The sequence below is a fragment of the Gavialis gangeticus genome, unplaced genomic scaffold (assembly GCF_001723915.1).
Source record: "Gavialis gangeticus isolate Ggan-Ray unplaced genomic scaffold, GavGan_comp1, whole genome shotgun sequence".
Lineage (NCBI taxonomy): Eukaryota > Metazoa > Chordata > Crocodylia > Gavialidae > Gavialis > Gavialis gangeticus.
Genome location: NW_017729006.1, coordinates 34756106 through 34756649, shown reverse-complemented (window position 1 = coordinate 34756649; position 544 = coordinate 34756106).

Below are 544 nucleotides of genomic sequence, written 5' to 3'. Positions count from 1 at the left end.
CCCGCTTGTGACGCCGCGTCGCGTCAGGGGCCGCCTCAGCGCTGGGACACGGCCCGCGCCTGCTGCTGGGCCGCCTCGGCCCGGCCTGGGGCGTACGGGGCCACCGCCACTCCCTGGTCCTGGGACTGACCGCAGCCAGCGACAGGGGCAGTGTCACACTGCTCCCGCCGACCGCCAGTGCCACTGCGGACAGCCCGGGCCCTCGTTACATGGCAGTCCATAGGAATAACGGACACGAGGGATAGGTGATGACCACCAGCATCAGGAGCCAGAGCCGCCATCCATGGGATGAACGATCCGTGTTCCTAGCCGTCAATAATGATCGCCACGGTTATTAACACCTGTCAGTATTCATAATGGCCATCGGTATTCATATTCCTCATCATCGTGATCAACATGGATAGTCGTGGCCAACATGCTTAATCATCAACATTGTTATGCATCGCCAGTATTGGCATTAATAATTGACAATATTAGTAATTGATATGATTAATATCATATATTAGTATTATATATAATAGATATAATACTAATATATATAATA